Below are 27,818 nucleotides of genomic sequence, written 5' to 3'. Positions count from 1 at the left end.
ATTTTGTTAACAATGTGATTAATCCAACAACTGATCTGTCCAATAGCAAAATGATCAAAACTAATCTTGAAACTTGATTTGGAGAAAGACATTTTTGTTCTCCATTCCTTTCAATAGGAAATGGAATTTTTTCTTTATCACCATCTCTCCTTCATATCCTGCCAGTCTGCGTATTTGAGACTGGTTAAAAAGGTACTTATACAATCAGACTCAAATCTGTAGTGTGTGTGAATACTCTTCATGGCTAGGTAGCAGGAGATGCTGAAGTCTAATGCAGAGCTGCAACAACAATCCACAGTCATCAATTTTCTGATCCTCCCATTGGCTGAACATTTCACCCTCACTCAGTTCTCAGCTCAGCAATCTGATTGTTGAAAAACATTTGCTGTCCGAAAGAAACCTAAATACAAACTTCAACGGAGATTTTGACCAGTGCTTCAGAACTATGTTACAATGCAACAGACATTACATACTCAGAACTGCTTTCAGTTATACTTCTATGATATTTAGTTTTTGCTGCATAAACTAGCAACTGTTAGTCCCTGGGCCATTATTAGCAGCAAGAGTTCTTGCCAACTTTATTCAACAAAGTGGTAGCCCTGTAATCAACTCATAACTCAAAAGTAAGCAGTACAACAATAAATTCATCGAAATCAATGGAAAAAGCGACAATAATGAGAAGGTGTGGTGTTTGTCACAAGTTTTAGAACGCAATTTGGCATGATTTAACTTGGTACCGAAATTAAGCCTGGTCTGTTAAAACCTCCAGAAACACATGCCTTTGATGAGTATTATATTTTACTTTGGTGAATTTTGTACTTTTCGAGGTGAGGCATGTTAGTGCTGAGAAATAGCATAGCTTTAATTTCAGTCACCCGTTGGTAGTATGAAGCACTCCCAGGTCAGGTATAGCATTGTCAGATGTAAAGCATACTCCAATGATGCACTACAGGACTAAAATCAGATGGGTAGCCCCACTGCACAGTTTGACATTTTCTACTTCCCCCACCAACCTTCCTGTAGTCTCCCTGGGTGAAATTACCAGGTTGTGCTCGTGTCCATGCCCACATACAATACATAGAATTCTTACAGCCTTTTGACAGAGGAGACTTTCATAAGTCTGGGATGAATTTGAACTCAAGTCCCAGAGGTGAAAAGCTTCCCACCTTTTAATAATTGTTTTAATTTTCTCTTTGTATTTGTTATTCCCTTTACTTCTGTGCAGTTATTTTGATGCAGAACAGTGACAGACTTTGAGGTAAAGTTAGGAGGCACTGTAAATAGTGCAGATGGGATCAGGAAGTTGCAAAGGGACATGGACAGATTAAGTGAGTGGGCAAAACTATGGCAAATGGAGTTCAATGTGGTCAAGTGTGAGGCTGTCCACTTTGGACCCAAGAAAGATAAATCAGTGTATTTTCTAAATGGTGAGAAACTAGGAACTGTCAAGGAGCAAAAAGATTTGGGAGTCCAAGTACATACATCATTAAAAGCTAGTAGACAGGGGTACAAAAAGCAATCAAAAAGGCTAATGGAATGTTGGCCTTTATCTCAAGAGGGCTGGAATACAAAGGGAGCAAGTTATGTTTCAGTTGTATAGAGCCATGGACAGACTGCATGTGGAGCACTGCATTCAGTTTTGGGCACTGCACAATCAGCAAGGATATACTGGCCATGGATGAGGTGCAGTGCAGATTCACCAGAATTGTACTGGGGCTTGGAGGATTAAATTATGAGGAAAGGTTGCATAAACCTGGCATCTATTCCCTTGAATATAGAAGACTGAGGGGTGATCTGATCAAGGTGGTTGAAATGTTAAAAGGATTTGATAGAGTTGATATGGAGAAACTATTTCCTCCAGTGGGGAATCAAAAACAAGGGGACATAATCTTAAAATTAGAACCAGGCCTTTAAAGAGCGAAATCAGGAAACGCTTTCTCACACAAATGATAGTAGAAATCTGGAACTCTCTTCCCCAAAAGGCTACGAATGTTAGGACATTCAGAGCTTTCAAGATTGAGATAGGTAGATTTTTGTTAGGTAACAGTATCAAGGGATATGGATCAAAGGCGGGAAAATGGAGTTGAGTTGCAGATCAGACATGATCTAATTGAATGATGGAGCAGGCTAGAGGGGCTGAATGGCCTACTCCTTGTTCCTAATGTTCTTATGTTCCTAAAGTGACCATTTATTAATGCTTTGCAATTGTTTTCAGTTGACCAAAACCTTTCTGTGTTCTTACTTATAATTAAAGCCCATGATGTGCAATGCTCTTGGAAAAATTGACAGGATCACAAAAAGTCCCACAAAAATCCCACAATCCCATGTAATAAAAATGGAATTTGACTAATTCAGTCATCATAAACAAGTTGGCATAATTAAAAGTAGACAGAATGACAGTAAACCATAGGTTATGTTTATAATCTAATGGTATATTATTTTAGGGCATCAGTTTTACGAATGTCACAAATCAGGAAATTGATGCTGTTTATTTAGTATAAAAAGGCAGTATTCTTCCAAACAAGTGTCAAAAGCATGGGACTGTCCTATGTTTTGCATATGTTATTAGTATGATAATCTGTAAACTGGAACTATCCAATTTTGAATCTGGAATTGTTTATATGAACTTCATTGTTCTGTTATATTAGATTCAATGGTAGATTTGTTATATTTGAGTTTTGAAGCTGGATGACTGATGCATTAAAATGGCATTCAATTGTCCCAAAGATACAAAATGTTATTCCATTGTTCTTTTGTTTGGTAAAATATCTAAAATTTGTTTGCTTTCCTCCTTCAAAGAAATTAAGATCAAAGCAAATCCATCAACAGATTTTGCAGTTCTTGCCAGATTGTGAAGGGTGTTTAGACTAAAAAGCTCAGTGAGTATGTGACTTTCATGCTTCAAATGAAAGTCCCTGTCTGAGGGACACTGCTTGAGACAATTTTCTGTTAGCAAGGGACACAAGAAGACTGGTCTGTTAACATTCACCGCCGCAGTTCTCAGAACCTTGTTTATTTTCATTCCAAGGAACTGTTCTAAATGTTGGAGGATTGATTTGAGCTCTGATAAACTGTATTTTACAAATCCTATTAGACTAATCGTTTTCTGTATATCCAAAGTAGATTTAGGAACATAGCACAAAGCTATGCTTAATTCAATAGTGATAGCACAGTTGGAATAATTGTTATTCAATGGGCCCATGCATTCTATCATGGCATCCATTGGGGCAGAAAGCAAAAAGATACAGGGATAGAATTTCCACAGAGTTCTCCTGATCTCTCACTGTAACTTCAGCACATATCACTGGGAACCCTAGAGAAATGGCGTAAACAGTTTACACCCTTTCTCCTGAGATTGTGTCGAAATTACAGCGGTGGATTGGTAGAACACCCACAGAAATTCTACCCCAGATTGCATATTGTGAGGGACACAGTCCACTTATTGAAGCTGTTGTCTGGCCAGGTTACAAGAAATCCTAAAACCATAACAACAACAACTTGCATTTATATAGCACCTTTAACGTATTAAAACATCCCAAGGCACTTAACAGGAGCGTCATCAAACAAAATTTGACACTGAATCACATAAGGAGATATTAGGACGGGTGACCAAAAGCTTGGATAAAGTGGTAGGTTTTAAGGAGCATCTTAAAGGAAGAGAGAGAGGTATAGAGGCAAGGAGGTTTAGGGAGGGAATTCCAGAGCTTAGGGCCTAGGCAGCTGAAGGTGCGGCCGCCAATGGTGGAGCGGTAAAATCAGGGATATACAAGAGGCAAGAATTGGAGGAGCTCAGAGATTTCGGAGGGTTGTCGGGCTGGAGGAGGTTACAGAGATAGGGAGGGGCGAGGCAATGGACGGATTTGAAAACAAGGATGAAAATTTTAAAATCCAGGCGTTCCTGGACCGGGAGCCAATGTATGTCAGCGAGCACATGGGTGATGGGTGAACAGGACTTGGTGTGAGTTAGGATACAGGCATCAGAGTTTTGGATGATCTCAAGTTTATGGAGGGTGCAAGATGAGATGCTGGCCAGGAGAGCATTGAAATAGTCAAGTCTAGAGATAACAAAGGCTTGGATGAGGGTTTCAGCAGCAGATGAGCTGAGGCGGGGGCGGAGACGGGCGATGTTACGGAGATGGAAGTGAGTGGCCTTGGTGATATTGTGGATATGTGGTCAGAAGCTCATCTCAGGGTCAAATAGGACGCCAAGGTTGCGAACGGTCTGGTTCAGCCTCAGACAGTGGCCAGAGAGCGGGATGGAGTCAGTACCTAGGGAACGGAGTTTGTGGTAGGGACCGAAGACAATGGCTTCGGTCTTCCCAATATCTAGTTGGGGGAAATGTTTGCGCATCCAGTACTGGATGTCGGACAAGGAGTGTGACAAATCAGAGACAGTGGAGGGGACGAGAGAGATGGTGTTGAGTTCGAGCTGGGTGTCATCAGCGTACAGGTGGAACCTGACATGTGTTTTTGGATGAGGCCACCGTGGGGCAGCAAGTAGATGAGAAATAGGAGGGGGCCAAGGATAGATCCTTGAGGGATTCCAGAGGTAATAGTCCTTGGGGGATTCCAGAGGTAATGGTGTGGGAGCAGGAAGTGAAGCCATTGCAGGTGATTTTCTGGCTACAACTGGATAAATAAGAATGGAACCAGGAGAGCGCAGTCAATATGGGAGCCGTATACCAAATCTTAAATGTTATCTAAATACTTTGCATTTGTTTTTATTTGAGGTGAAGGATAACTAAGGTTTTAAGCCCCAAATCATATTCTGAATTTTGGGGCCAATCTTCTTTCAGAGAAAGCTCAGTGGGAATTGTGAAGAAAAAAATCCCGATATTTTGCCATAAAACATGCAACAGTTATGTCACAGTCGAGTAAATTCAGTGATCCCAGCACATTTGGAAGGAATATGAGTTGGAGAATTGGTGCTGTGGTATTGTAGCTCTACCTCCAACCAGCATTTCCTTTGAGGGCAGCTCCCCGCTGGGTATGCAGCATTGATGAATTTACCCTGTCACCTTCTCAGTTTTTTTGAGAATTATTTCAAAATAATTTTGGGAGCCATACTAATTTAACAATGCCTTTGTTGATAATTCGAATTCATAGTCACAGAATTTTGGAAACTGTCACATCTTTGAGCTTTCTCCAATAACCAGACATTTGTGGTCACTTTTTCCAGTGTGGTCTCAAGGACGACAAGTGAATGGACCTTCCAATCCCGTCCCCCCAGCAAAACTATTTTGACTGTTTCATAATACAACACAAGGCCTGAAATGGCAGACGAAGACTATATCCATTTCAGCACCAGCACTTCAAACATTGCGTAAGTTTGAACAAAAAGTATCCAGAATGGATATTTTCTGCAATTCCCTCTGTTTTGTTCCTTTTTTTCACATGTGCCAACATTACAATTTTTTGTCTGTACAGAACTTTGCAAATAAGAATACATTCAACAAACAGAATTCAATAAAAGAGGTAAACAAAATTAATTTAGAAATTTACCATAAATAGCAGCATGCTCAATACAAAACTTTTCAGGAAATCAGTACAGGAGTGAATTTAGAACTCGCCAGTAAGTATTGAAAAAGTGAAATTCAGGCCAAAAAGAGCAAGCAATTGCACATATAGCCAATGCAGTCAAAAAAACAAAATTAATTCATTTTTATCTTTGGTATCTCAGATATTTGCCCACAACCCCGAACTAACTGCAATTATGTAATGACATTGAGTATCTGCTTAATCTGTCCAGTAGCTATCTATTACTGACTAATATAATATGGGGGTTTATTAATTGTTAATGCAGAAGGTTGAAGTCTCTATGAATTGTCCAGAAATTTTGGTGGTCAGAAAAATACATGAGTAAGATAATGTAAATAAAGTTGTACAACAGAGTTGTGTGCTTCAAAATCAATAAATTCCAAAGTGTTAAACAGTGAGGGTAAGATAACATTTGAACTGTAATTATTGAAACTACTGAAATATTTATCTATGGGCAAAACACAAACCTGCACATTAGGCAGATTTGCAGTGGTATCTTACAAAAAGAATGACCAAAGTCTCTTTCTTTGAAAATAGTTAATTTGTCAGTCACACAAAAATATTACAAATTTCCCAAAGAGGTTTTGGGAACCATTGTAGTGTAGGCTTGACTCCAATCAGTGCTCAGCTATTTAAGTCATTCTATCCCATTGAAACTGACTGTGGTATGTCACCTTAAGACAGCTGAGAGGTGATTGGAATTGCTGTCTGTGTGAGTGGATTGTAATAATTTCCCTCCCAGGAAGGTCAAAGCTATACTACAAAACACTTTTTGGTAGCGGCGAAGCTGCGAGGGATGATGTAAGCACATTATATTCTTTTAATACTATTCCTGGAGTTAAAATTCAATTTTGTCAGGGGCACAAAATAGGTGTTAGTGGATCTGCCGCCGTTATGCACCCCGTTCAATTTTCCTTCCAGGAAAGGAAAATCTGGCAGGGTGTATAAAGGGCGGTTGATCTGCTACTGCCCATTTGCAGCCCTGCCAAACCTGAATTTTTTTCTGCTGATATTTCCCTTATGGACACACATTTCAGCATAGGAGGCTGTTAGGCCTATCGTGCCTGTGTCATTACTCGCTCCACACTGGAGCTATCAACTCCAATCCAATTTCTCTACTTTTTCCAATATCCTTTAATATTTTTCCTCTTCAGATATTCATCTAATTCCTTTTAAATGCCATGATTGACACAACTTCAATAGCCACTTGCAGTAACACATTTCATATTCTAATATAATTTTGCATGAAAACATTTTTCTAACCTTTCCCTTTATGCTTTTAATATTAATCCTATCTTTATGCTCCCTTGTTACTGATTCACCAACCAACGGAAATAATCTTTCACTATTTGCACATTTAAAAACTTCGATTAAGTCCATTTAACCTTCTTTGTTCTAGTAAACACAGTGGTAGTTTTTCAAGTTTCTCATCATAATTATACCCTCTCAGCCCTGATATTACCCCTTTAAGACTACATTTTTACCATATTTTTATGGCTCCAATAACTTTTCTGTAATGGGGTGCCTAAAACTGCACATAATACTCCAGTTGAGGCCTTACTACTGTCTCGTACAGATTCATCAATACTTTTGTATCTACTGGCCTCTGTATCTTTGGCCCTTCTTTATGTTTTCTTTCACTTGCTTTTAAAGATCTGTACATGTGCACCCCGAGTTATCTGTTCTTGCAATCCATTGAGAGTTTTACTGTTCAGATTATGTTTCCATTTCCTTTCTTTTTTTCCCCAAAATGTATTCATTCACATCTATCTATGTTGTAAAATGCACTACTTCACAATTAACTATGTTGAACAGCATATGGCATGTTTACTTGCTCCCTAATCTGTGTTTCCTGAAGTCTCCTGCATTCTTCCTCAAAACTTGTCAAGCCCTTTAATTTGGTGTTGGCAAATTTTGATATTAATCCCTCTATGCCCAAATCCAAATCATTTATGTTTATGGAGAACAAGAGAGATCCAATTCCTGGTCCCTGGAGCATACCAATAACTATATCTTGCCAATCTAAGTAACTTACATTTACTTCTAGTCTCTGCTTTCTATCCTTCAGCCTGATCTCTATCCCTATTTGCTCAAAAATAGTATAGATCTGAATAAATGTACTTTTAATATCGCTTTAACATGTAGTAAGGTAATTCCTTTGGCTTGCTTTTTGACGTAAGCAGGCCACTGCTTAAACCATAATACTTATTTGACAAATGTACTCTCTTTGGAATAAAGGTGGTATTCGATCTTTTTCTTAATGGGACACAGACATTACCCTACTTCTTGTGCAAAAAAAGTGACAGCCCAAATCCATTTACTTGTCTTCATGTACACTGCTGTCCTGGAAAATTTGCATCAATTGTTTTCTCTATCCCCACTGGCATGGAAGTTATTGATGGATTAATTTTGGATTAGAAGTTGATTCAATTTAACCTTCCAGGGATCTTCTGTTGTAACCCATTGAATACCGGTGATAAAACTCCACATACTATTTTTCCTGCCTGTGAATTTCTCATCCAGATATTGTTGCTGTAAGGAAATTGTCTCTTGTATGCAAAAATTCAAAAGCAAGGTTACCTATTACTTAGTAAACTAGGACTGCTGGAGCATGCATTAGTTTATTGGAAATTTGCAATTGACCTGTTAGAATTCCAGTATAATTTCTTCAAGTTGTTTCGTGCTTTCATAAAATAACAGGATAATATTTAAGTAATTTCTGCTGTACCCTGTTGATATGCCAGTAAAACAGAAGAAAATAAAACCCCAGGAACACGTTCTTCAGTATATATCTGTATCACAGAAGTATAATTTAATGCCTCTAAGACTGTTGCAATGGCCTTCAATGGTCTTTCTTTTCTTTTTTTTTTGCACTGGTTCCTTTGATATGTGAAATATCCAAACAATGTATATTAAGATGAAGCTGGACCCTAAACATAATGAATGCCAAAAATATTAGTTCACAAAAGTTATGAATTCAGGGATTTGATGGTAGGTACTAATTTTATCCATTGTGGTTGTGAATTTATTACAAACTAAAGCAGGTTTTGATTCAAATCAAACCAGTTCACAGAAAAGGCAAAACAGTATTAGTATAACACAGTGAACAACACATGACCTTTTGTGGTGGTGATGCACTTATGGGTGTCACACAATAAGTCATGCCTCATGCTGCCTAACAGGAGGGTGAAGAAAAATCGAGCTAAGTCGACTTAAGTGAATGAATGGGATAGAAATTGGACCCCGTAGCACCCATTTTTTGGGCCCAAAAGCACCAATTTAGTGCTGTCTTCCATGCCCAAGGGTGCCTGAAATACATCTGACCCCAAATTGGCCACCTAAAACATGTGTTAGGCCCCTTGCATATGTTAATAAGGGGTCTTAATGCCTGTTTTAGGTCCCCTCTGAGAAATTGGGCTGCCCTGAGCAGAGGAAGCATCGAAAACGGGCCATAGCCAATTTCTTAATCGGTACATTGTGTGTAAATAAGGCAATATAACCTTGTTAATTTTGTTTTAGCTTTTTTTTAAACATTATCTGAGTGGAACAAAACTTTGTCTTCTCAATGGTTTGGGAATGACTGTTACTTGTTCACAGTAGCTATGTTTGGTTTATTCTTTTTATTCTTTAACTTTGTTAAACGACTGGGAATAACTGCATTATTCTACTTGCTTATGCTTAGTCAACTGGTACTTGATATACTAACTGTAACTAATTACCAGTTTTTTATTCTGCACTGAACTTGCTAAAGAAACTGATCCTCAGTGCTTAGTTCTGAATCATTAAAATCAAAAAAAGAAACCGAACCAAAAGTCCAAGTGTTGACCATTAATTTTGGCTCAAAATCCCCGTAATTTCTTTCATATGAGGACAAAATCCCATCATTTTTGAATAGATTTATGACATAAAAAGTATCAGTGGTGGCATTCTCCAACCTAATCTCCATATTGTGTCTCTGTCAACAGCCTTGGGAACAGATGAATGGCCCCGCTGCTGCTTCCCAGACAAAGGATTCATTGCGGCTGGTGCTGCGGACACAGCAGAAGTCCCAGTTGGCCTGTCCCATTTTTGCCTGCACTGCCACTTCTTTTTCCATCTGACTAAGCACAAGTCTGGCTAGATTCTTACTGTCTTCCACAGCATCGAGCGATTAGCAGGCACAGAAAGCCACTCCTGTGCCTTTGACAATGGGAGCAGGTCAGATTTCTGATTGCCTTTACAGCAGCTTCGGGCAGGAGTATCTCATAATAACATCAGTATCCTTGGACAAAAACCATTATTGTTCAGCTGTATCCGAGACAAATCAGGGTAAGATTCTCACTTCTTGAATCTATAGTACTTGAGCGTGTTCGACAGATGACCATCTCTTTCTCCAGTTCCTTTGTTTCATCAGATTGCTAAAGAAGGCATTGCATAAACATATAACTCCCCTACTTTTAACCTCTTCAGTTAAGACTGCATACAGTTTGCCTTATTTTCTTAGTGAAACATAGGCAAACCTCTTTGCAGGTATTAGTGCACAGTATAACAAACTGGATAAAAACGAACACTCCATTATTTCAATAGTATGAAAAGAAATTAATGATGCATTTCGCTATGTGCACTTTTAACAAACTAGCTTTGCTATTATTGACAACCGACATTAAACTTCTGAGTTGAATATGGTCAATGGCTATGTCACATTTCAGAAGAGTTAATAAAATTATTTGTATTATGCTTTGAGAGTTAATATTTCAGTGGTTGTAACACACTTCAGGAGAGTTGAAGTACACCAAGGATATCCAACATTACTTGGAGGTAGCAGCTCGACAAAACTATCAGATATTTTAAAAACATAATCTTGGTAATACAACCCCACAAATAGAGCAAACAGATTGCAAAAAGTTCTACACGTCACATTCCATAGACATTTATTTTTAAAAGCTTTCTATTCTAGTGCTGTGGCACAGCAAATGTTAAAAAAAAATGTTTACGGCAATATCCAAAAGACTTAAAACTCCACATTAAACAGTGTAACTGAATTTCAAGTCATCTGCCGAACATTAAAGTGCAGCTTCTAAAGATTACCAGCAAATTAAAGACATGACAGGCAGAAACATACTGCACTCAACATGGCAAGCATTTAAATCATCTGTGGTTTCAGTGAAAGCAGCAGTAAAACAGGTTTTAGCACTAATTTTCTATTTCCGACACCAAGAGACAAAACAAACATTATCCTAATAAAAAGCAAGCAAAGCGTACTTACATATTACAAGTCCACAAAAAAAGAATTACAAAATGAAGGACTGAAAGGAAGCTGAACCATGTAGAGTCCTGGGTAAACGTGATACCACAACTGAGAGCATAAAGCAGGAAGCAGTGATATGGTTAGTTATTCAGCCTACATACACCTCCCCCACCCCCATCCTAACAGCTGTAGAGGCCATTATCCCTGTCACACAGCGCACGTACATAGTCCAAACAAAAAGTGCTTCTCAGTACGATCAGGCCTGTGTGTGATTGAAATAATAGGGGAATAAAAACAGAGCATTGTCTGTTAAATCCTTGTGGTGCTTAACCAGTGCGGTGGCCTTATCATCTTTGAAAGTGGTAGTATATTTTTCTCAGCCTGCAGTGTACATCCCGAAGTGTTCATGTTTGCTTTGATTGTGGATCTTTAAAAGCCTCAGAAAAAGGCGTGTTTAAAGAGCCTGTGAATACGAAATAGAGGCTCTGCCCTTTTGAAAAAAACTGGTTCCTCCCTGTGGGAACTCCAGTAGGAGTGTTGCAATGAGCACCGTGCTTAGCTGATATCGTGCCGTAGCTACTGACGTGAGGAGGTGAACGACAATCCCTCTTAAAAAAAAAAGAAGCTTCGCAGTGGTCTCTCTGATGTAATCTCTGAATGCTGAACAGCTGATGCCAAAGGAATCCACCCAACATGCCTCACACATACGTACAGTCTCGCTGCCAATCACAAGCCTTGGCATATTTTAGCATCACATGGTTTTCCCTTTTTCGCTTCAAGGGTTCCTACATAATAAGACAAAAAAGGTCGGCTGCAACAATAAAGTCCAATACATGCATTTTATGATTTTTATTTGGTTCTAGTTTATATCTATTTTACTGAATAACAAATGAGAGTTGACTGTGCTTTAACTCCAGGTCCCCCCCAAAAACACATCTGTCAAATTAACTCTTTCCAGTCCAAAACTTCTCCCAGTGAATGCTCGCTAAGCAACCATCTCTGGAACATGCTGATTAGTTAGTGTGCGGTGCATTTGGGCATTTTTTATATCTTCATCAAAAATACATTTGGATCCATTTTTTATTTGGGGTAAGTGACGAGCTAGAAGAGTTGTCATTTTCATCACAGTGATTCAGGTACACAACATTGCCAACACTCCTGAGTTTGTTAATGATTTATTAATTTTGCATGATTGTTTTACAGCACACAATTTACAGTGATAGATGAGATCAAGAGAGAATGATACTCACTTTCCCATCATTGTGAATCACATTCTTTAGAACAATAGTGCAAAATAAATGAAAGTGTGACGTGTGAGCAGCAGAGTGACATCTCATTGCATTATTTGTTTGTAGAGAAATAAAACAAAAGCTTGCTAAATAGTTTCTTATGAAGACTGTACCATTTAAAATCAGAGTTATTGAAAAGTTCTGGATATTCTGCTTCAAATGGGGATAAAAAAATCCAAGAAGGAACTATTACTTAAGTGGAAAGAAAATAATGTACATAGAAAATGAAAGAGACCTGAGGGTCCTGATTGCTAATAAATCGAAGATATCGCAACAATGCTTGACAGATGTCGGGATGTATTAAAAGGTCAATATTTAGCCAAAATCGCGAGGTAATCCTGCGACTTTATAAATCATTGATACGACCATCAATGTTCTGTTCTGATCGCCACAGTACAAAAATGATATAGCAGCTCTTGAAAGGATACAGAAAAGGCCAACCAGAATGATTGAGGGGATGGAGGAATGGATTATGAGGAGTGACAATGTAATTTGGGCATGTTCTCCCTGGAAAAGAGGTTGAGAGGTGATATGATTGCTGCTTGTAGAATTCGAAAGGCACTGGATACTGTAGATTGTGACAAGCTATTTCACCTTGCCCAGAACAGGAGAACCAGAGGACACGACTTGTGCTTGAAGGGGGGTAAATTCAAAACTATTCTGCAGAAACAATGGGCTTGATTTTCGGACGTCCAAGACGGCGGATTCGTGGCGGGGGGGCTCCGAAAATCGGGGATTCCAGGGCGGGTCCGGAGCCCGGCTCCAACCCGCCCACTTCCGGGTTCCCCAGTGACGTGCTTAGATGCGCGCACAGCCCCTGTATGCGGGACTTAAACCAATTAATGAGATAGTTCAGGTCATTTGCAGACCTGATTTGTAGGATATTAGGAACATAGGAACAGGAGTTAGCCATTCAGCCCCTCGTGCCTGCTCCGCCATTTGATAAGATCATGGCTGATCAGTGATCTAACTCCATATACCTGCCTTTGGCCCATATCCCTTAATACCTTTGGTTGCCAAAAAGCCATCTATCTCAGATTTAAATTTAGCAATCGAGCTAGTATCAATTGCCGTTTGCGGAAGAGAGTTCCAAACTTCTACAACCCTTTGTGTGTAGAAATGTTTTCTAATCTCGCTCCTAAAAGGTCTCGCTCTAATTTTTAGACTGTGCCCCCTACTCCTAAAATCCCCAACCAGCGGAAATAGGTTCTCTCTGTCCACCCTATCCGTTCCCCTTAATATCTTATAAACTTTGATCAGATCACCCCTTAACCTTTGAAACTCTAGAGAATACAACCCCAATTTGTGTAATCTCTCCTCGTAACTTAACCCTTGAAGTCCGGGTATCATTCTAGTAAACCTACGCTGCACTCCCTCCAAGGCCAATATGTCCTTCCAAAGGTGCAGTGCCCAGAACTGCTCGCAGTACTCCAGGTGCGGTCTAACCAGGGTTTTGTATAGCTGCAGCATAACTTCTGCCCCCTTGTACTCTAGTCCTCTAGATATAAAGGCCAGCATTCCATTAGCCTTCTTGATTATTTTCTGTACCTGTTCATGACACTTCAGTGATCTATGTACCTGAACCCCTAAGTCCCTTTGGACATCCACTGTTTTTAACTTTTTACCATTTAGAAAATACCCTGTTCTATCCTTTTTTGATCTAAAGTAGATGACCTCACATTTGTCTACATTGAATTCAATTTGCCACAGTTTTGCCCATTCGCCTAATCTATCAATATCGCTTTATAATTTTATGTTTTCATCTACACTGCTTACAATGCCACCAATCTTTTAGGAGGGGTGGGATTTTCAACTCAACTGAGACTGTTTCCCGGTCTGGAGGAAATACTCCCAGTTGAAATGGACGTGTTGCAGCCACCAGCCTGTGGCAGCTGCAAAGGTCCATTTGACAGGTTGGTGTGGGGGACCCTCACTAATTGCAGGAGGCCATTCTGTCACTTTGGACAAAGTTTGGCCTCCACCACCCTCCTCCTAACAATAAAATTCACCAACTCGCAACCTCAACCCCGGTGTGCAGACACATTTACCTACCTTGCGGACCCCCTCAAACGTACATCTTCTGGATGGGGGCCGCCATAGCTGCAGTCATGACCTCCTTGGAGGACGAACAGCATCACCAGCCTCGCCGGCCACGCCGTCCACCTCTGACACGTGGAGCTCCACAACACAATGCTGTGACACATCCACCTGCACAGCAGGAGGGAGGGCAACCGCAGAGAGAGATGCGTCGCAGAAGGCACTACCCTCGCCACAGGGTCTGCAGACCGAGGCTCAACTTCCTGGACCTCTCTGAGCAGCAGTGCACACGGAAGCTCAGAGTCACTCGACATGTAGTCGTGGACATCTGCAGCCTCCTTTATGCCTAGCTGCTACCGGCTGGCCCGAGCACCATCTTCTTATCTGTCGCTGTCAAAGTCATCACTGCACTCAACAACTTCTCCTCTGCATCCTTCCAGGGTGCCACCGGGGACATCACCAACATCTCTCAGTCGTCTGCACAAAAAAGCCCTGCAAATACGCCTACACCCACTCTGCAGTGACACAATGGGTGGCATCGGGTGTGGGTCTTCATGGTGATCCTCAGGAAAGGACATTATTGCACAAACCAGACAAGATTTGCAAAGACGTGGCATTAGTGGTGACAATATAATATGTAATGCGAGTTGATCAGAAATCAAATATAAGTAAAAACCATGACAAACCCTCAAACACCCTTGTGCATCCCCTTCTTGCTCCCAACACGTTTGCCTTACGCTTCCTACTACACATATGTGATGCATGCCCTGTGGCTGCAAAACAGGTAGTGGCAGGTTGGGTGAGGCTGACCGTGAAAGAGATGCATGAGAGGGTGAGCATGAGACGGAGCCATGAGATTGTATGAGGATTGGGTTGAGTGATAATGGTGGGATGAGTACTGGCGAGGTGAGTAAATGCAGGTAAGATGAGGATGAGCTTTGAGTGGGTGTGAGGAGTGATGTGATCGAGTAGTGTTGGCAGTGCAGAATGAAATGTGGGGTGCGGGCGGTGATGTGGCAGATGGAGTGTAGGGGAATGAGTAAGTGTACTCACTTCGGCTGACCTACTTAGGTCATTGAAGCGCCTCTTGTACTGTATGCAGGTGCGTGATATGTTGGTGGTGTTGGTGACCTCCTCTGCCACCTCGAGCCAGGCCTTCGTGGTGGCAGAGGCGGGCCACTTCCTCCCGTCCGCAGGGGAGAAGGTCTCTGTGCTCCTCCTCCTCACCCCATCCAGTAGGACCTGGAGTGAGGCATCATTAAACCTGGGAGCAGCCTTCCCCCTGGGCTGCTCTGTGCTGTAATTTTGGCTCCTTTTTGCAGCATCAGTCAGTGGAGGACTGCCCCTTTAAATAGGGCTCCTCCAGCTGACAGCCTATGATGCAGCTGCGCAGTCTGCCTGCTGCGCAGCTTTCCAGCGTGAAACCTGGAAGCCAAGGTAAGTGCCTTCAATTAGGCTGCGATCACGTGCGGAGCACCCAGAATTCACTGGGCGCGTTACCCACGCGCCCAGTCAACCACCTGCTGCCAACCCGCCTCCCTCCTAAAATCGAGCCCAATATTTCAGTGAGCAAGTGGTCAATCTATGGAACAGACTATCAGGGAGGCGGTGGAAGCAGTTAGAATTGATTAATTCAAATGCAAATTACAGAGATTTCTTTCAGAAAATAACATTTTGGGATGCAGTATGTGAGTAATTTGAGACATGATAAATGGTACGTGTCGCGTGCTTGGAAGGAAAAAGGTGACTTTGGACCTATGGTTCCCAAAGCTCTCAACCATTGGGGCTTTTTCACGTGTAATTTCTGGGTCTGTTGTGGACGAATTGATAGAGATTGATTGCCATGATTAATCAGCAACTCCATTATCATTCTATTATGTAACTACTGGGGTGATAAAAAGCGAACCAGGTCTTTTTTCATCTCGTAATTCCTATGTTCCTATTAAGACTTCCGCTGGCACATTACATAGACACTCTTCGAGAATTGCGAGTATTGCCAATGCTGTGAGTCCATTGCATTAAAATGCCATAACTCAGAATTAATGGAACTAAATTGACAGCCTCAAAAGGACAACTAGTATAAGAATGTAGGAAGTGAATTTTCAGGCATCCCGCCTGTTGCAAACTGGGCAGTAACGCCCCAAAATTGGTGGGCAATGACGTACTGCCAAATTGTCGGGTTGCGTTGGCTACGGCAATGTTTCCCCGGGCCTACCGCTGAGCTGCCAATGCAGCCCCGAGTCAGGCAGTAGGCCCATTCAAAATGCAAATCGCGGTCCTATGATGTACAAAGAATCCTGATTGTCATTTTTGGACTGAACTGGGTGGAGCGTGTGCTGTGCTCGCTCAAAAAAGTATCCTGTTGGCCAAAACCAGCAAGCTGCCTCGGGATTCCTTTTTGGCATCCGCAGCTCACTGGTTGGATTCAATTGAAGCCAGCACTCCTCCATTGGTGAACAAATACACCACAATGTAAGTAAGGTCCATCCGTGTGTAAGAACAAAAGAAAGTTATTTTTAATTGATTCAATTAGGGATTATTGCTAGTTTTATAACTGAAATGGAAAACATGAAAATGGGGGAAAAAAATCTTTCCATATTGAGGGTATTTATCGATGCACATTTAACGGTCACTATCCCTATAAAAACTGTTTGACATACCTTTTTTTGTTTGGGGAGTGAGAAGGGGCATGTATCATTTTTGTCACACTGCCTGTTGTGCAAGAATCATTTTGATGTGATTTACATTATCATTCTGCTTGCCAAATACCTTTTCAATAAAGAAAACAGGCTTCTCACTATATTCCCTGTAGAAAATACTTGATCCTCACTAATATATTTTTGTTGTGTTCCATGAGGCACAGTTGAGATGTGCAGATAAGCATGTAATTCATAACATTCTATACACCTGGTAAATATCCTTTCCAGCACTGTAACTGCAACTACACCCCAATAAAAATGTTAAGTGGAAAAAATTGGAGTCAGTCTATGTCTGAATCATGCAGATGTTTCAACACTTATTTCCTGAGCTAATTTTGAATTCTGCTTTTTGACCCAATACATTTCAACAGAGGACTGAACAGCAGATCAGTTAGAATGATTGAAAGCAAAAAAAAAAATTTTTTTTTAATTAATATCTTTTTCAACAGGAGCTTTTCCCCCTCCTTTTCCTGCCTACTTTTGTAACTCTTCCTGACACATGGTTGTACAGGAGCCCTCTGGTACATTGTCCAACTGCCCGTTTTTTATGTTTGAGTTCAGTGCATGAGGGTTGGCAGACTACTTGATTGTAGGGTCATTAGTGTCAAGTCCAATCCTGTCCTCACTTGATGTCCACATACTTGCACATCCAGCAGGAGGTAGCTTGACAGCAATCAGGAGAACCTTGACCAAAATCTTTCTTTCCTGGGGCATTGAGGTAAATTATGCCACCCCTTTGGCTGAGATCAGTAAACTCAGTACAGACCAAGGATGCTACCTGGCCTGTGTGGCTCAGGTAGTCACTGGCTTAACCAGCGGTAAGCCTTAGCATGACTGTTTGAATGAGTATGGATTCAGATTTTACCACTACCTTGAATGCTAAATTAGGATGTTTTAAATCCAGTCGAAAAGCACTATGCCACAGTGCTCGTCTCAATGTCATCAAATTTAATCATACTTTATAAAAGCTTTATTGATCTGTTTTGCGGTTTGTTCTGGGCAGTTCAACTGTTCCAAAATAACACAAAAAGGCACTTGGTCACAGTATGTATAAGATCGGAAGACAAAAACTAACCAGAGTTCCCACTCCTGATCATCATACAGTGATCGCTGCTGGAAGCGCATGTGTAAATGCTGAGTGAAGGCAAGATCAAACACATCTGTGATAAAGTTAGAAACAGTTTGAGAGCCTGCTGACACTCGCTACCAAGGCTCACAAATGATTAATGACCACTTGGGCAAGTTACTGCAGGGCAACTGCCACCGATGGAACTGTATCCCAATAATGACATAAAGATGTGGAGGGGAAAAACTTCCAAAGTGGGCAGAGACATTTTAAAGTATTTTCTTCGGTCAGTGCTTCACTTGTGAATATGAATTCAACTTAGCTGAATGTCACCTGCTTCTAATGTATAAAGCCAAATATTGCAGCCAATCCAACTCAAGGATTTGGTCTATATAATGGAAAAGTGGATCAGACCTCTTTGCTGAATATGGAGGCTAAAGAAATTTCGATTTTTTTCTGGCACATCTAATGCAGAACAGAAACCACATGGTCAGGATTCTCTTCCCGGCGATGGTGTTATTGTGGGGCAGAACTTCTGCCTGCCGCTATGGCCTTCCTGTAACCCTGAGCGAGTCTTCTGGGTTGTGGTCATTTGGTATGCAGGGCAGACTCCCAACGGTATCACCACCATCAAGAAGGAGACTGCCGCTCCAGAAGAGCAAAATTCTGCTGGTGCAGCATCAGGGTCGCCGCTATAGCTCCAGAAAAGGCGGGAGCGACGCCAAGGAGCAGAAGGATCCCAAGGATTGGAAGAAATGCCGCATAGAAGGCCTTGGTTAAGACCAGCAGGGGCAGGGCGAAGGGAATGCAGGGCAGAGTTGGTGTTAGGCCACACTGTCTGAATTTCCCATCATTCCCAGCCACAATCCCAGCCAATTTCAGGTGGGATCGCAGAGAAGAATCCAGTACGATGTGTCTCATGCATTCCATAAGATGTACTTGATATAAACCATATCTAAAAGGTCATTTAGAATTACCAACATTGCTCATCCAGGATACTGCAGAGGGTATCAAGAGATAGAATCATAGAATGTTACAGTGCAGATTGAGGTCATCCTGCCCATCAAGTCTTTGCAGGTGTTTTTAGTCAAATCCCACTCTCCATATCTTTTAATGCTGCTCGTTTTCAAGCACCAAATTCCCTTTTGAAAGTTCTTATGGACCCTGCTTCAGCAACGGTTTGTGGCAGAGGATTGCACATTCTAACCACCCTCATGGTAAAGATTTTTTTTCTTCAATTCTTTTTGAGATTAAGTTAAATTTGTACCCTCACACCAATTACTGGAGGCAATTTATCATAACCCTTAATAATCTTGAAGACCTCTATCAAGCATCCACCTTAACCTTCTCCATGGCTCAGTTGTCGCACTCTCACCCGAGTCAGAAAGTCATGGGTTCAAGTCCCACTCCAGAGACTTGAGCACAAAATCTAGGCTGACACTCCAGTGCAGTACTAGGAGAGTGCTGCGTTGTCGGAGGTGCCTTCTTTCGGATGAGGCATTAAACCGAGGCCCCATCTGCCCTCTCAGGTGCTCATAAAAGATCCTATGGCATTATTTGAAGAACAGCAGGGGAGTTCTCCCCGGTGTCCTGGCCAATATTTATCCCTCATCCAACATCACTAAAACAGATTATCTCATCATTAACACATTGCAGTTTGTGAAACTTTGCTGTGCACAAATGCGTTTCCTACATTACAACAGTGACTACACTTCAAAAGTACTTTCTTGGCTGTAAATCGCTTTGGGGCGTCCTGAGGTCACGAAAGGCACTTTATAATTGCAAGTCCTTCCTCCTTCTTTGCTCTAGAGAAACCTCTAGAGTAACCTCTCAGGTCTCTTTTCATAACTCGCATCCCTGGTAACATCCTAGTGAATCTACTCTGCACCTTTTCCACTGTTTTTTAGCCTTCTTATAATGGGGTGCCCATTATAAGAAGGATATAAAAAAAACACAGAAAAATGTTGGCATGTCTAAATGTAAGGCTGTTACTGAGATATCTGCACAATATTTTTAAAGGACAATTTTGAATATTAATATATATCATTTTTACATTTAACTTCACTGGATTACATACTTAAATCTTAAAAGTTTAACAGCTACAATCCAAAAAAGTCTGTTTCTCTGTACTTCTGTTGAGTTAGTATGCTTGCATGGGACAGGATGTCTTCAAACCATTGACAGTAACTGTTCTGTTGGTCGTTATCTGCTGATTCACTATCAGAGGTGGATATTTTTACTGCCATGCTACATTCAGAACTGGCTTATTATTCCATTCATTTTTTAAATTGCATGAACCCAAGCCTCATTTTAGGAAGTACAGATGTCAGGGTGCAAACTTTGCCCTTGGTAGGTGGTAGTGGGTTTACACTGGTAGTTTCTCCCCACTTATGTAATTTGGAGGTTCTCATCCATGCCTTTATCCCTCCCCATCTCTGTAACTTCCACCAGCTTTACAACCCCTCACCCCAAACTCTCTGATTCCAGTCACTTGTGCATCACCCCCACTGCCTCGCCATTGGTGACCATGCTCAGTCTCCGAGGCCTCACACTCTGGAATTCCCTCCGTGAATTCCTTGCCTCGCCACAAATCCCTCCTCCTTACTTTCCTTAAAACCTACCTCTTTGAACAAGGTTTTGGTCATCCCTCCTATTCTTTCCTTCTTTGGCTCAGTGTTCGTTTTACCTTATGCCTATGAGAAGCACGTGGGATGTTTTCTACATTAAAAGTGCTATATAAACATAAGGTAATTGGGCACAAACTGCTCCCAAAAATTGTGTCGGTTGGTTTACAGTTCAAGTTGCCACAAAAATGCATTTGCATAATCACAAACGTAAAATCTCCCATGAATCAACGCAATCCAGCAGCTTAATAGAGCGTAATCGTTTTTTTTTCTTTGCAATAAAAAATATTCATTGATGCATTTAAGATGTTTGTAAACAATTTTACAACACCAAGTTATAGTCCAGCAATTTTATTTTAAATTCACAAGCTTTCGGAGGCTACCTCCTTCCTCAGGTGAACGATGTGGAAATGAAGTCCTCGAAATGAAGTCGCATTTATAATTCACAGAACAATGCTTGGTGATAACAGACAGTTTTTTCAACTGCCCGTTGCCAAGGTAATCAGTGTGCAGACAGACAGGTGTTACCTGCCAGGTCTCAGAATATACAAATCACCAAAAAAAACAACAAACAAAAAAAAACCAAAAAACAGAGATAGAGAGGTAGAAACATAGAAAAGACAGCAACTGACCCGTTATATTAAAAACAGATAACATTTGTTCGCTGGTGGGGTAACGTGTAGCGTGACATGAACCCAAGATCCCGGTTGAGGCCGTCCTCATGGGTGCGGAACTTGGCTATCAATTTCTGCTCGACGATTTTGCGTTGTCGTGTGTCTCGAAGGCCGCCTTGGAGTACGCTTACCCGAAGGTCGGTGGCTGAATGTCCTTGACTGCTGAAGTGCTCCCCGACTGGGAGGGAACCCTCCTCTTTTGCGATTGTTGCGCGGTGTCCGTTCATCCGTTGTCGCAGTGTCTGCATGGTCTCGCCAATGTACCATGCTCTGGGGCATCCTTTCCTGCAACGTATGAGGTAGACAACGTTGGCCGAGTCACAGGAGTATGAACCATGCACCTGGTGGGTGGTGTCGTCTCGTGTGATGGCGGCATCTGTGTCGATGATCTGGCTTGTCTTGCAGAGGCTACCGCGGCAGGGTTGTGTGGTGTCGTGGACGCTGTTCTCTTGAAAGCTAGGTAATTTGCTGCGAACGATGGTCTGTTTGAGGTTGGGTGGCTGTTTAAAGGCGAGTAGTGGAGGTGTGGGGATGGCCATAGCGAGGTGTTCGTCGTCATTGATGACATGTTGAAGGCTGCGGAGAACATGGCGTAGTTTCTCTGCTCCGGGGAAGTACTGGACGACAAAGGGTACTCTGTTGGTTGCGTCCCGTGTTAGTCTCCTGAGGAGGTCTATGCGATTTTTTGCTGTGGCCCGTCGGAACTGTCGATCAATGAGTCGAGCGTCATATCCCGTTCTTACTAGGGCGTCTTTCAGCGTCTGTAGGTGTCCATCGCGTTCCTCCTCGTCTGAGCAGACCCTGTGTATTCGCAGGGCCTGTCCATAGGGGATGGCCTCTTTGACGTGGTTAGGGTGGAAGCTGGAAAAGTGGAGCATCGTGAGGTTGTCCGTGGGCTTGCGGGAGAGTGAGGTGCTGAGGTGCCCGTCTTTGATGGAGATTCGTGTGTCCAAGAAAGAAACTGATTCTGAGGAGTAGTCCATGGTGAGCTTGATGGTGGGATGGAACTTGTTGATGTTATCGTGTAGTCTCTTCAGTGATTCTTCGCCGTGGGTCCATAGAAAGAAAATGTCGTCGATGTATCTGGTGTATAGTGTTGGTTGGAGGTCTTGTGCAGTGAAGAAGTCCTGCTCGAACTTGTGCATGAAAATGTTGGCGTATTGGGGTGCGAATTTGGTCCCCATGGCTGTTCCGTGTGTTTGGGTAAAGAACTGGTTATCGAAGGTGAAGACATTGTGATCCAGGATGAAGCGGATGAGTTGTAGGATGGCGTCCGGAGATTGGCTGTTGTTGGTGTTGAGTATTGATGCTGTCGCAGCGATGCCATCATCGTGGGGGATACTGGTGTAGAGTGCCGAGACGTCCATCGTGGTGAGAAGTGTTCCTGGTTCAACTGGTCCGTGGGTACTGAGTTTTTGTAGGAAGTCTGTAGTGTCGCGACAGAAGCTGGGGGTTCCCTGTACGATGGGTTTCAGGATGCCCTCGATGTATCCAGAGAGGTTCTCACACAGGGTTCCGTTGTCTGATACGATAGGACATCCGGGTGTGTTGGCTTTGTGTATCTTTGGGAGGCAGTAGAAGTCTCCCACGCGGGGAGTACGTGGGATGAGAGCGCGTAGGATGCTTTGAAGGTCTGGATCGAAGGTCTTGATCAGTTTGTTGAGCTGGTGGGTGTGTTCTTTGGTCGGGTCTGCGGGTAACCGTCTGTAGTGTTCCTGGTTGTTCCATTTAAGATGTATTTAAGAGTGGTAACCTGGTGCAGTTTTATTAATACAGCTGAAAATGATTTTATTGCAAAAATAAGCTTTTTCAAGAAGAGTATCTAGTCCTCCACCCTTGAGTTATTTCGAACGGTGGGGGGGGGGGGGGGCGGCGGCGGGGCCGGCTTCAGTGCAATGATTTTTGAACCAGCGCAAAAGATCATGGAACTCGAATTACGCTGGATGTAATTTATGGCCAGTGTAAATAGAAATTCCGTGATCTTTTGAGCTGGTTCGGCCGGATTGCGCTTAGAAAACCAGCGCAATCTAGCAGAAACTCTACCCCAAGGTGTTGTTGTGGTGGTGATAGTAGTGGTGTGATAATCCACAGCTGCTAGCAGGTAGTTAACACCAACAGAATATGTATGTAGCCTTATCATAACACTCCATGGTTCCCAGTGTTTATTGAGTGAGAACATTTCTTATCAGTAATGCAATTACAAGACAGAATCATCACCTAATTAAATGGTAATGACCTGTAATAGCCTCACAACCACAGTGGAACCTAATTTATGATCAGACACTCAAGGTAAGGTCCAGCTTCTTTAAAATCAAAGCAGGTAATTAAATGTTGAAGTCCATCAATAAAATTAATAGTTTGGTCCAAATCGGGATAAAAATCTGAAATAGTTCATGATCATTCATCAAGATCAAATGTCCAACAATTACTGAAAGCCTGTGGTATTCATGCTTTTAGACACAATTTGTATGTATAATATGTGAGTGAATTGTGGTACGACCTGTTTTACTGAATGGGATCACCTTGCTACATGACATGTGCATTTGCCACTTGATAGCTTCGATCTGCAAAGTGGCACACGCTACTATTTGTGACGAATTCACTGGAAGAATGTACTACTGCCAAACACACTCAGCGCAAAAAGAAAATGCTTGAATTAAGTAATAGTGAGGTTGTTATGGCACCTTCAGTTGCCGCAGTTGCTGATAGTTCCCTCATTGTTTCAAGTGCCAACAGTTACAGTATGACAAGACTTGCAATGTTAAGTTCATCACTGTCTTAAAGGATTATTTAACAACTATATTTAAGTCCTTATGTTTTCTGTTTTATTATTCCCTTCAGTGATAGAAAAAATCCAGACTCCTACTAGTCAGACTCTCAGATCAAACATCATTCAATGTTTGCAGTGTTTATTACACAGGAAAACAGCAGGGGAACACAATTATAAACTGTATCCGCTGACGTCATTTTATAATGCTTCTTGAACTAAGACCAATATTCACCTATCTTGTAATCACCAGCTAATTTTATTTCATTATTTATACATCTAACTGCCTGTTTTCATCTCTTGTAGCAGCATATTTTAAAAAGTAATTACAACTGTGCTGATGTGCCTCTATCTTTCCTGCCCTCACCGACTTTTTACAATGGTATTGCGAAACCCAAACTGACTCAAATCACTTACACTGGTGCAAGTGCCAGTTTATACAAGTGGACTATCAAAATACTGTGCTATAGCAGCAGAGTTTGGAGGTTTGGTCTCCCAGAACTATTTTACTGTCAATCTTGGTTAATCTGTATGAGGACATCCACACATGTGTGGGATGAAGATCAGAGGCAAACTGTTGCAGGCTGTTGTTGCATGCCTGCAACTTGCTGGATTCACACTGAAAGAGGCCTTCGAACACCCACCCTCACTCAGGAGTTCAGTTGTTGCATGGCAGAAAACAGTTTGAAGGCATTTGAAGAGGAAGTAATGAGAAAGGTGGGCACAGAGGAGGGTGTTGATGAAACAGTGAACATTGTTGGAATGGAATGCCTTCAGTTCACGTAGACCATAGCATTGTGTCTGAGGGCCTAAATGGCTACTTTCATGCCATCAAAACCCTTGGACTTTGGGGGATGTGACAGAATTGGCCAACTGTGTCATGCTGCTGCTGCTATTCGGTGGGAAAGGAGTCACTTGTTTAAAGCATCTACAGACTGCAGATTGTCTGATAATGCAGCTGATCCCCATCGCCACCTGGAAGGAGGTGGGAGCATAACAATTGAGGGAGGAGGTGACCTCAGTTATCACTTGCAGTGCTGTTCCTGTGGTGCAGGTTGGCTGCAGGTGTCTTTGCAGCAGATGGCACAGCTCTGCAATGCAACTGCCTCTGTAATGACCCAGTCTGAAGGGGCAATTCCCATTGTTCATTGCCAGGTAAGCTGTGCCAAGGTAAAATGGTGGGTGTGGGTTGTCTGGTTTTTGTGCCAGCTGATCTTCCAGACACATCTTCTTTGATCTTTTTTTTGTAAACAATTTTACAACACCAAGTTATAGTCCAGCAATTTTATTTTAAATTCACAAGCTTTCGGAGGCTTCCTCCTTCCTCAGGTGAACGTTGTTGGAGGAAGCCTCCGAAAGCTTGTGAATTTAAAATAAAATTGCTGGACTATAACTTGGTGTTGTAAAATTGTTTACAATTGTCAACCCCAGTCCATCACCGGCATCTCCACATCTTGATCTTTTTTGTCTGCAAGCAGTAAAACCTGTGGTTGGGACACTTTGAAAAATAAACCCCATATATTAGTATAAAAATGCTGTTGTAGAAAATGCCTGTGTCTCTCTCCAAGAGCTCCTTTCCACACCAAGGAGAATACTGTTTGCCTTTTACATCCATTTTGAATGAACGGGCTTAACACTGGGTGGGACTTCCACCAGGAACTTGGAAATGGAGAGTAGTAGAGCAATGTCCTCATTTAAATGCAGTAGATATGCAAAATGGAGCTATCGCACATTTAGCATCTGCGCGCAAGATTCATGGATCGGAAATAGTGTGCGCATTCAGAGAAAGGAATTGTCGAAAGGAATTGTCGACAATCTTCTTGTCCCAGCTCACAAGATTAACATTGTAAGGACCATGTTTGTGCATTGGAGTTTTTACTCTTCTCCAACTCTAAATCTAACAAACTTTGATGTGGGCTGGTTCAACTACCACAGCCAAGTTTAGAGAAGCTTATCCGAGTTAAGGAGAGCCAATTCACTCTGACCCATAACCAGTTTCCAGCACAGGGATTCTTTTAATCTTCTTAGTGAAGTTTGCTTTCACAGCCTACTATTGCAGTACAGTACTGCATTCATCTTTAGTTTCTCTTTTGCTGCCTAGGTTTTCTTGGCCTATTCTTTATTATTTAACTATTCTCTGCCACTCTCCACATTTGGTTTAAATTACCATGCTTACCCCCCTGCAGCACTTTTTAATTTACAGTATTGTTATCATTTTACTTTTGCATAATATTTCAAGATTTTTAATTCTTTATTTTAGCTCAGAATACCTTTTGCTGACTTTAGCTGCCCAGGGGCCAGGTCTTCCCTTCAATTACTTGCTTCAGCTTTTGTGCTTAAAGCATTAGCATGTTCATTGCTAAACCCCCAAACTCTAAATTTTCTATATCTTCATGTTCTGTTCTTCTACTGACTACAGAAATAACACTGCTCATTTTATTCTATTGGTGTTACAACTAGAATTTGAAACTGATCCAGATTCCAGATGCATCAGTTGGTTTTTCATACATTTGTAATGTTGATGCTATTTTCAGCATGAGCTATTGCTCTTGGGGCTGTGAGAATATCAGCAATATCCACACTGTAAGTACGGAATCTCACAGATTAAACACCACCTCTGTGAACTTGCTATGGATTATGTCATAACTCACAAGTGAAAATACAGCAATTGAGTTTCGGCCATCCATGATTGTTAGAATAGAATCATAGAAAGATTACAGCACAGAAGGAGGCCCTTCGGCCGATCGAATTCACGCCAACACTATGCACGAGCAATCCAGTTAGTCCCACTCCTCTGCCCTATCCCCATAGCCCTGCAAATTTTTTCCTTTCAAGTTCTTATCCAGTTCCCTTTGGAAAGCAATGATTGAATCTGCCTCCACCACCACCTCGGGCAGTGCATTCCAGACCCTAACCACTCGTTGTGTAAGAAAGTTTTTCCTCATGTCACCTTTGGTTCTTTTGCCAATCACCTTACATTTATGTCCTCTGGTTCTTGACCCTTCTGCCAATGGGAACAGTTTCTCTCTATCTACACTGTCTAGACCCTGCATGGTTTTGAATACCTCTATCAAATCTCCTCGCAACCATCTCTGTTCCAAGGAGAACAACCCCAGCTTCTCCAGTCTATCCACGTAACTAAAGTTCCTCATCCCTGGATTTATTCTAGTAAATCTCTTCTGCACCCTCTCTAAGGCCGTCACATCTTTCCTAAAGTGCGGGGGCCACAACTGGACACAATACTCCAGTTGTGGCTGGACTAGTGTTTTATAAAGGTTCATTATGACTTCCATACTTTTGTACTCTATGCCTCTAATTATGAAGCCCAGGATCCCGTATGCTTTCTCAACCGCTTTCTCAACCTGCCCTGCCACCTTCAACGACCTGTGCACATATAGCCCCAGATCCCTCTGTTCCTGTACGACTTTTAGAATTGTGCCCTCCAGTTGATATTGCCTGTCCTCGTTCTTCCTACCGAAATGTATCACTTCGCATTTTTCTGCGTTAAATTTTGTCTGCCTCGTGTCCACCCATGCCACCAGCCTGTCTATATCCTCTTGAAGTCTATCACTATCCTCCTCATTGTTTACCAGCCTTCCAAGTTTTGTGTCATATGCAAATTTTGAAATTGTGCCCTGTACACCCAAGTCTCAGTCATGAATATATATCAAGAAAAGCAGTGGTCCCAGCACCAACCCCTGTGGAACACCGCTTTACACCTCCTTCCAGTCCAAAAAACAACCATTCACCACTCCTCTCTGTTTCCTGTCTCTTAGCCAATTCTGTATCCATGTTGCAACTGCCCCCTTTATTCCATGGGCCGCAATCTTGATGATAAGCCGATCGTGCGGCACTTTATCAAATGCCTTTTGAAAGTCCATCTACACCACGTCAACT

At 41.9% G+C, this 27,818-nt stretch overlaps 1 protein-coding gene and 1 long non-coding RNA gene across 4 annotated transcripts in view; one reads left to right on the top strand and one right to left on the bottom strand.

Annotated features, from left to right (window-relative positions):
- The window catches only part of LOC137335810 (uncharacterized), a 50,212-nt gene extending 44,911 nt beyond the window's left edge, over positions 1-5,301 (top strand). Inside the window, exon 3 of the long non-coding RNA XR_010966500.1 lies at positions 5,180-5,301. This is a non-coding gene — a long non-coding RNA (uncharacterized lncRNA). The remainder of the gene's footprint in view (positions 1-5,179) is intronic.
- The window catches only part of tet3 (tet methylcytosine dioxygenase 3), a 257,674-nt gene that overhangs the window by 163,064 nt on the left and 66,792 nt on the right, over positions 1-27,818 (bottom strand). The window contains exon 1 of one of the 3 annotated variants that reach the window (XM_068001249.1): positions 10,784-11,546. The exons of the other annotated variants lie outside the window; for them this stretch is intronic. The gene's annotated coding sequence lies outside the window, so the exon portion shown is untranslated. Of the gene's footprint in view, positions 1-10,783; positions 11,547-27,818 lie in introns of those variants that run through there. 3 annotated transcript variants of the gene reach the window in all.

The sequence above is a fragment of the Heptranchias perlo genome, chromosome 20 (assembly GCF_035084215.1).
Source record: "Heptranchias perlo isolate sHepPer1 chromosome 20, sHepPer1.hap1, whole genome shotgun sequence".
Lineage (NCBI taxonomy): Eukaryota > Metazoa > Chordata > Chondrichthyes > Hexanchiformes > Hexanchidae > Heptranchias > Heptranchias perlo.
This window is presented reverse-complemented; position numbering and strand designations above follow the sequence as displayed.